This window comes from Musca domestica, unplaced genomic scaffold (genome assembly GCF_030504385.1).
Source record: "Musca domestica strain aabys unplaced genomic scaffold, Musca_domestica.polishedcontigs.V.1.1 1, whole genome shotgun sequence".
Taxonomy (NCBI): domain Eukaryota; kingdom Metazoa; phylum Arthropoda; class Insecta; order Diptera; family Muscidae; genus Musca; species Musca domestica.
This window is the reverse complement of record NW_026712114.1, coordinates 38,949,974-38,959,527: the sequence shown is the minus strand read 5'-3', so window position 1 is coordinate 38,959,527 and position 9,554 is coordinate 38,949,974. Positions and strand designations below refer to the sequence as shown.

Below are 9,554 nucleotides of genomic sequence, written 5' to 3'. Positions count from 1 at the left end.
AACAGAAAATATTTCAGATTTTGAGCCACTCTACCGGTTGCAATTAAAGACCAATCCAAACAGAATTTGGCTTGAGGTTAAAATTTTGGACAGGGCAAAAGACTAGCATTTTGGTTGGCCATTGGATAACATTTAACAGGTAGCCATACATAGGGCGTAAATATAATGCCATTGCCACCAACACCAAGGACTGCATGAAGGGCTCGATATACTTAAAACTTGGACATATTTCCCTAGAAGTTCAATTTTTAATAACTTTCCTTAAAAGTGAAATTTTATTCCGATTTTCTTCAAACTTCACATATTTCAAAAACAAAATCGACCAAAAAGGGGTTTGAATTAAATCGGCTCTCCAATATATTATAGTATTGAAGGATATTACAGTGAAATTGTGAAAATCGGTTCACTTTTTGTAGTACCTCCATACTAAGCTTAAAAATTGGTTACAACTTAAAGCATCAAAATCTCATATAAATCTAAAGTAGTAATTGTTTTATTTAAATAATATTGATCCACTCATTCCAATACCTTGCCTACCAAAGCTGCGGCATGTATAACAAGTAAGCAAAAGCAACGGTCGTGCGGGGCCGACCATCGAATCGAATTTGGAATATTTCGCTTTTGAAACGATGTTACCTTTAGATTTTTGTGGTCCATTTTACAGGTAAATATAATCCAGTGGTCACTCAAAATTCAAGACATTTTCCCTGTCCATAACTCTCTTCTCATGCAAAATTTCGTGTCGATTGGTTTCCAATTGTGACTTGTAGAGCGACTGCAAAATCAGTAAAAAATTAATTTTTTTGGCCTATTTGAACCCCTAAATGTAAATATTCATACACCAATTGGGTGCATGGGGGTTAAATGCATTCGTTTCGTGAGTATCGGATAATAGTTCCGACCTGTATATAATACCCTCAACACATATTGTTGGGGGAAGTGAAAAACCTGTGGAAAATGTACAAATCAAAAAAATTACAATCGATAAAAATAGAACAAAAATTTAAAATATGTAACAAAAAACATTTACTTTTTTATTGCCATATTTTTATGCGATTTTCTTGAATTTTAACCTTTTTCTGGCAAAAAAAAAAAAAAAAAAAAAATATATATATATATATATATATATATATATATATATATATATATATATATATATATATATATATATATATATATATATATATATATATATATATATATATATATATATATATATATATATATATATATATATATATATATATATATATATATATACATATATATATTGTACCTATTTTGCTATATGAGGGTGACATGAGAAAAACTGCAACCAATTTCAGACCGCTGTCATTTCTTAGCCACTCCTCCAAAAGGGGTTATTCCAGTGATAGCTCATTAAATTATTTACAAGCGTCCAAAAGCTTATTGGTGAGAATTTTCCAGAAAAAAAATTATTCGTGATGGAATTCCAGCGTGATAGAGTGACTTCTTTATATTTGGTTTTGGAATAAATGCAGAATGTTATCGCGAAAGTATTTTGGAGGGTGTATTAAGCCTTGGGTACGCAAACATTTTGGCCGTAGACCTTGGACATTCCAACAGGATTCAGCACCATTTCACTCAGAACGCGCCACCGAAGAATGGTTACAAAATGAGGTACCTCGCTTCATTTACAGGGACACTAAAGTCTTCGGATACCAATCCGTTGGACTATTGCGTCTGGAGTATTTTGGAAAGCAAGGTTGGCACTAAAAAATACCAAATTGTCGATCACCTCAAGCATGCGCTTTGTCGGGAATGGGCCATTATACCGCAGAGCAACATTCGAGCAGCGCGTGTCGGTTTCATTGGCCATTTGAAGGCCATAATTCCTTCCAAAGGTGACCAATTCGAACAAATCTAAACTTATTCTAAAATTTGATGCTATTTCCGACATTTTTTGCATTCATCAATAAAAGTAAAAAAAATGTAAAAATTATGGCGTTTGACTTTGTTGTAGTATTTTTTTTATTTCACCCAGTACTGGTCAGAAGGGAGCTTTTAATGTATTTGTGATTTGGCCGGGATTACAATCATTCGCGGTTTCGTGGAAATTTTCGTATTTTTAAGATAAAAGTTATGTTTTATTTTACCCGCTGAATATGATGACCATGCAAAATTCTTCCTCGATTGGTTTATAATTGTGGCCTGTAGAGCAATAGTAAAATCAGAAAATTTTTCTGTTTTTGGTCCATTTCAACCTCTTAATATTTTGCGATCGAGTCCAAAAACAATAGGCTTCTATTCTCTAACCCCACCGCCATTTTCAATTTCGTAAGGATCGGGCCATAATTGCGACCTGTAGTGTGATTATAAATTAACATGGACAGACGGACGGGCGGACCTTCATAGCCAGATCGACTCAGCTCGCTAGTTTCCCATGTCGGAGACCAATATTTCGAGATGTTACATATTATTATTGTGTACTCGATATAGTTTAAACATGGTCCTTGGTAGCATTTATGTTAGATTTGGGTCAGATGTGAACTTGGAAATTTTTAGTCAACTGTAACTAGTATTTCCCTCCCAAGGTCAATTTTAACAAGTAAGAAAAGGCTATAGTCGTGCGGGGCCGACTATGTTATACCCTACGACACTACAATATGTTAGAAGAAGCCCCCTTATGTCCATATGGATTTGGAAGATTTCGAAATTAGGATTTTTTGAAATTAGGATTTTGACTATGGACATTTCCCCAACATTTATGCACTCCGTCGTGCTGTTAATTGTTGTAGTCCATTTTACAGATAAATATAATCCAATGGTCATCGGAAAGACATTTCTCTTTTTGGTTAATTTTAACCCCTAAATACTTTGCAATCATCTCCAAAAGCAAGAAGCCCCTCTGTATCTCCAAATTGAGACTCATCTATATGATTTGTTTGTCTACGATATTTGGCTATATTCGTCAACGAAATCAGCATAAAAAAGCCAGAAATTCGCCGTTTGCGTAATTCGGATATCGCCTGTCAGTAATGCTAGTATTTTTCACACAAAATTAGAGGTCCATTGTACCCGCTGTTCTAACTTTAACTTTATGCGAGATTTCGTGTCCTTTGGTTTTTATTTGTGACCTTTATAACGGCTGCAAAATCAGGACAAATTTTAGTTGTTGGTCCATTTCAACCCCCTAATATATTGCGGACATCTTTGAAAACAATATGCCCAGCCCTTCTGAGCCCAACCCCACCCTTGTGAAAATTTTCGTGAGGATCGGACGATATTTGCAATACTTATATAATATCCCCAACCTGTGTTGTAAGGTGAAAAAATATTACAAAATATTATAAGTCAAATTGACAAAATCGCATGCGATAAAAAATATGAAAAAATAAAAATATGTCACAAAATACTGCAAAATCTATATTAACATCTTTATTGGCATATTTTTCTGTGTTTGTTTTAGATTTTATACTTTTATGTCAAAACTTTTATGAATTGACACAATTTGTCAAAATCGGACCAGCCATTCTTGAGATATAAGCATTCTAACTAACACCCCCTTCCTTTGTATATACACATTGTATATATTTCGCTTTATAAAACCGATATATTTACTATCGGATTCTACGTAACGGTCAGAATTGACCTGTTCGTCTATTTGTGATTTCGCCGGGATTAAAAATGTTCGCGGTTTGATGGAAAATTTGACTTTTATTTAACACAAATGTTGTGGCCTATTTCACCCACTAAATATTACCCGATGACCATCAAAATTGGAAGGCTTCTGCCCAACCCTAAGCTCTAGCTCCATGCTAACATCCGCTTTGATTGGTCTATAATTGCGACCTGTAGAGCAACTGCAAAATCAGGATTTTTTCAGGTTTTCGTCCATTTCAACCCCTAAATATTATGCGATCATCTCCAAAAGAAATATTGTTCTATTCTGACCCCACCTCTATTCTAAATTTCGTGAAGATCGGGCCATAATTGCGACCTGTAGAGTGATTACAAATTAACATGGACAGACTGACGGACGTACATAGCTAGATCGACTCAGCTCGGCGAGATAGGAAGATCCATATATACTTTCCAATGTGGGAAACCAATATTTGGAGGTGTTACATAATTTTTGGCCCAATCAAACTTATAATACCCCCAACACATAGTGTTGTAGGGTATAAAAATCAGTTTCCTATCTTCTTCAAACTTCGCATATGACAAATAGGCAGCATTAGATGCCGACAATAATGTGGTGTACTCTTTCTGGTACGTATCCACAGAGGGTCACAATTTAATTTAAAAATGTATGTTGAAGTTCTTTTGGTCTTTTTGGTATGTCCCCCAAAAATGGTAAACAGAAATATGTGGGCAAGTACTAAGGGTATATATCTACGGGACACCAAAGAAATTTTCCAACTTGAATATTTTTTAAAAAAAATAACAAAATGTACTGCAGTATATGATATTTAGCCAACAACCAACATATGTTCGTTATATACATGTTGCTAGTTACCAAGGCATTCTTCTGTGAAAATCAACCGTAATTGGAATGAAAAAAAACGACAACAACGAGTAAAAACGCACTAAAGTATGTGTTTCATATGAACGCCCCAGCAAAAACTAATTAAAAAACTGTGACATCTTGTAACATCCGCAGGTGGTAAACACTCAGTCACTTGTCACCACGATGAGCGGCTACGTATACATATTTTCAGATCAAAGTTTATAACAAAAAATAAAAAAAAACAAGCAAAGTATGCAACGGTACTTGCCACACTTACCGCGGCATGACATATGTTGTGGCATTCACTTAGTAAAATATTAATTAAAAATGTTTTTATTTTAACGACGAGCACAGAGCACAAGCGACTTACATTCTCGTGGATAATGACAAAGATTTTGTCGTTGTTGTCGTCGTTCTGGTGAATATATAAAAAAAACCCCAAACCAAAACACAAACATAAACAAACAAGCAAACAAAAAAAAAACTTCTACATAAACACTCAAAGCAAGCTAAGCTAAGGCAAAAAGAATAAATGAAACAAACAGTCCCTAATGTATCTTTTATTCGACTTGCATATTGCGTTGCGTTAAATAAATACATGTGAACGAACAACGAACGAGGCCGAAAGGAGAAGGAGGCGTTCACGAGTGCAATATCACATCATCATCCTCAGCCAGCGGGCCACAAAGATCCAGTCATTGGAGCAAGTCAAGTGCAGAGTATCTGCCGAGGATACCAGACAACAACCACCGCAATGTAAATTAATAAAAAAAGGTACGTAACTCTAATGTTTGTTTGTTTGCTTGGCTTGTTTTATGGCACAATGTTGCTGCTCCTCCGCCATTATTCTTGATATCCTTTGATAGGGTTGTGTATAATGATTTTCAAGACTTCTAAGGCTTATTTCATAAATAACATGCTAAATGAAATAGAAGGCCAGCCTGTAAAAAAGATGAAATACAAAAAAGAAACGTGGATGCACAAAACGCTTGCAGGTTGTTCCCCAAGTTGTTAAATAGTTGTAGGCAGTGGTTAAGGTGGTAGTGCTGTAACTATTATGGCCCTAGGTTATGTTAGTGTTTGTGTGCCTAAACAGTGTTCAGAAAACGGTATAGAATTGAATATCTATATCTATAAAAGAGGAAAATGTTTGTTTGTAATTAATGCACTCGAAAACCGTTGAACCGATTTTCTGAAGATTTCCAAGTATACTACAACATCGCCTGAAAGCAACATAGGCTATATAAATTACTACTAGAGGCATTAAACACGACGTAAATTAAATGACATTTGGAATGTGTAACGGAATTTAAAACGAACATACATTTGACAAATTATATTGAAATCGGTTCATTTTAATTTTATTGAATGAAAGCAAAAAATTTCAGAACTAGCATCAAATTTTAGAAAAAGTTTGGATTTGTTAGAATTGGTCACCTTTGGCACAATCTATGGCCTTCAAACGGCCAATAAAACCGTCACACGCTACTCGAATGTTGCTCTGCGGTATTTTAGCCCAATCCCGGCCAAAAGCTTACTTGAGGTGATCGACACTTTAGTATTTTTATACCCTACAACACTATGTGTTGGGGGTATTATAAGTTTGATTGGCCCAAAAATTATGTAACACCTCGAAATATTGGTTTCCCATATAGGAACGTATATATGGATCTTCCTAGCTCGCCCAGCTTAGTCGATCTAGCTATGTATGTCCGTCCGTCCGTCTGTCCATCGCAATTATGGCCCGATCCTTACGAAATTTTGCACGAAGGTGGGGTTAGGGTCAGAATAGAAGCCTATTTCTTTTGGAGATGATCGCCAAATGTTTAGGGGTTGAAATGGAAAAAATATCGGATTTTGCAGTAGCTATACAGGTCGCAATTATAGACCAATCGACGCGGAATTTCGCATGTAGCTAGAGTTTAGGGCGGGGAAGAAGCCTACCAATTTGGGTGGTCATCGGATAATATTTAGCGGGTAAAAAATACCATATCTTTTGTGTTGAAAAAATTCAAAATTTTTTATTAAATCGCGAATATTTTAAATCCCGGCGAAATCACAAATCCATGGCAAGGGTACTTCTGATCTTTACATTGATTTTAACATCCAACAAAACGGATATATAGCAAAATATGTGCGATATATATGTTTATCAAAGAAGATATGCTTGAAAAATCTCTTATATGTCGAGAACGGCTGAACTGATTTCGACAGTTCTCATTAATTCAGAATGGCCTCTTGGCAGGAAAGAAAAAACGTCTAAAAAATCGCATAAAATTATCTCTCTAAAGATGAAAATATTGATTTTGTAAAATTTTCTCATATTTTTTCAATTTTGTCATATTTTTGGCATATTTTCATTTTGAATTAAACATTTCTACAGCTAACAAAACTAAGTAGTTAGGATATCAGGATATCATATACAGATCGCATTTATGACCCGATCCTTACGAAATTTTTCATGGGGATAAGATGAGGGTCAGAATAGAAGCCTACTCTTTTTGGAGATGATCGTCATATATTTAGGGTTGAAATTGACCAAAAAACTGCAAAATTGTCAGCAGGTCGTAATTATCGCCCGTTCCTCAGGCACATTTGAATGGGGGTTACCGGATATTGCAAAAGCCAAGCAGTTTTGGATGGCCATCCAAAAATATTCAATGTGTGAAATAGTTTGCCAACTTTTGTAGACAAAATACGAAAATGTCCATTCCAGTGACTTTTTGGAGAATTCACAAATACAGGAAAGACGCACTTCTGACTATTTCGTTAACGCTGATTTCGTTGAAGAATATAGTCAAATGTCTGTATCTCATATAGATGCGTTTCAGTCAAAAACCAATACTAAATGTTAATCTTTTGCCACTTCTGAGAGATTATATATTTGGGAAATATATGTCTTTGGGAAATATTGGTTCCAGATCTAGGAGGACCATTTACGTGCAACATCTTCCAATAAATTGGAAATGAGCAAATTAGTTTAATTTGCTATTATTCGAAAATTAGAGAACGAAACCTGACGGTTTTCTTTTATTATTTGTCACAATATCTTGTGGAATTGTTTGCCTATATAAACTGTATCGTTTATTATAGTGTTGTAGGGTATTCAACGGTCGGCCCCGCTCGACTGTAGCCTTTGCTTACTTGTTTAGTGCTAACCTTGCTTTCCAAAATACTCCAGACACTATAGTTCAGCGTATTGGTATCCGGATATTTTGGTTTGTTTTCTCATCGGAGAAAACAAAATTCGGCATTTCACTACTTTCGGCCAAGCGAGGCAACTCTTTAGCTCTTTTGAGTCTATTTTCTTTCTGCTGGGGTGTAAGTTTTTGCACTCTTTGGAATTTCAATGGCTCTACCACGAGCTCATTTTTCAATATTTGTCAAATGTAATATTGCGATATGTTCAGCTCACGAGCCATTTTCGGCCACTGCGAGTCGGGTTTCGATCAAGTTGCTGTTTTCTTCCGTCCACTTTCTTCCGTCCGTCGGGCTACGCTACCAGTATCTCGGTAACGAGCGATAGTACCAGACACAAAAGATTTATTCACATTTAAATGCTAGAGTGCTCTAAGGATAGCCACTTGTTGTTTTCCAGCCAAATCAGCCAAAAGAAATACAGGGTTGCCCATATTCGACGGACCCATCTGGCTACGCCATAACTTTTGACAGAGATGTCACATTGCTTAATGACATACCGCGTTTGAAGCGTCAGTCCAAGCAGATTTTTACCATGAACCAATACACGCCACGCGAGCGCTCTGAAATAGTTGAAATTTACAAGAAGTCAATTGTGAAAACTCAACGTGCTTTTAAAACATTAAAAAATGTGAGAAGTGCGCCTTCTAAGAACACCATTAACCGTTTATAAGAAAAATTTTCGACTGGTAAGGCTCTTTCTAATCCGAAGAGGCCATATAAAAGTCGACCAAGGCGATCGGCCGAGAATATCGCTGCCGTACGAGCCAGTTTTGAGAGGTCCCCAAGAACATCCCAAAAACGTTATTCTCAGCAGTTGGGCATGGCTCGGTCCACTTTACAACGGATTATTCGCATTGATTTGCATTTGTTCCCGTACAAAATTCAATTGATGCAAAGAATGTCGCCTGTGGACAAGCCTCGTCGCTTGAAATGGGCCCAAAGGTCCGTCGAATATGGGCAACCCTGTACGTGGCCAAAGAAATTACAATGACACGCTACGTTTCAACTCACTATTTCTAATTTACTATGACATTTTCTAAGCCTATTTTGCCCAATTCATCATAAATTTTCGCTAACATTTTCTTTTTTTTATAGTTTTTGCATTGCAGAAGAAAATGAAGAAAAAACAGAGAACGACATTTTCCTCCATTTAGAATGAGTGGGTTTATTTGAATGACCTTCTGCAAGCTGTTTAGTTTGTTTTTGTTTTTTGTTCCTTTCTCTTCTTCAGCTTCACTACTGAAATGATGATATTGTGAAACTTTTCCATAACAAGACGATACAATGTGTCACATTTAAAGAAACCGAAACAGACACACGCAGCTCATGTTCTCCGACCGCCTGACCATTCAATGATTTTCGAATAACTTTGAGACAAGTAAAACTTTATCTTGTGGATAATCAAACTTTTTGGTTTTTGTGTTCTCTTTTTTGAAATGAAGCAATCTAAGTATGTCCTTTTCAGGCAATTAGATGGAATATGTTCAATATTGTGGTTGACTAATGTTAATGCGGGCGTTTTTTAAGAAAAAAAAAAACGATTTATAAAAAGAACAGCACTTCAAATTGCTGCTCAATTATCGTTGAAGCGAAGAGAGATTTTAGAGAATAGTTACAAATCAAAAGGGTAAGCACTTGAAAACTTTGCGAGATAATAGTGGAATAAAGTAGGTATTTAAATAGATACAAAATTTAATATATCATGTACAAGGAAATATAAGTTTTCATAAGTTTTCATTTTGACGTTTGAAATGTACAATCGTAATGTTTTATATTACATAAATTTTAATAACCTACACCACAAGGGTGTCAGGGTATTATATCTTTGTGCATTCCTTTGATGATCTGCATAGAATCACATTCTAAGTCGATTTATGCATGT

The 9,554-nt window shown here is 35.6% G+C and overlaps 1 protein-coding gene across 1 annotated transcript in view; it reads left to right on the top strand.

Moving 5' to 3' along the window:
- The first annotated feature begins 4,448 nt into the window (after positions 1-4,448).
- Positions 4,449-9,554, top strand: part of LOC131802408 (nuclear transcription factor Y subunit alpha-like) — a 78,703-nt gene continuing 73,597 nt past the window's right edge. Inside the window, exon 1 of the mRNA XM_059122599.1 lies at positions 4,449-5,245. The gene's annotated coding sequence lies outside the window, so the exon portion shown is untranslated. The remainder of the gene's footprint in view (positions 5,246-9,554) is intronic.